We start from the raw sequence: 320 nt of genomic DNA, 5'->3' as shown, positions 1-320 counted from the left end.
ACCGGGGTGGTGGGTGACACTGGGATGATGCTGGTGGGTGGGACAATCCCAGAGATGGAGAAAAGGGTGTCAGGATGGTTTTGGGGACACTTTGCAGGGGACAAAAGCCCGGCAGCGGGCTATTGCCTGGAGCATTTTTTTGGGGGGGTTACCAAAACTTGAGGGGGGTCATCATCATCCCTATGCATCAGTGGGGCAATACAGATGTTTTTGGGGTTGATAAAGTGGTGGTTTAGCCATGAGACGTGGCTTTTCTGCTTTATTTTTGGCCCTTTGCGAGCAGCCCAGCCTGGTTTTGGTGGCTGCGGTGGTCTGGCGGG

Source organism: Charadrius vociferus, unplaced genomic scaffold, assembly GCF_000708025.1.
Source record: "Charadrius vociferus isolate BGI_N301 unplaced genomic scaffold, ASM70802v2 scaffold3162, whole genome shotgun sequence".
NCBI classification, from domain to species: domain Eukaryota; kingdom Metazoa; phylum Chordata; class Aves; order Charadriiformes; family Charadriidae; genus Charadrius; species Charadrius vociferus.
The sequence above is the reverse complement of the archived record's forward strand: the minus strand, read 5'-3'. Positions refer to the sequence as shown.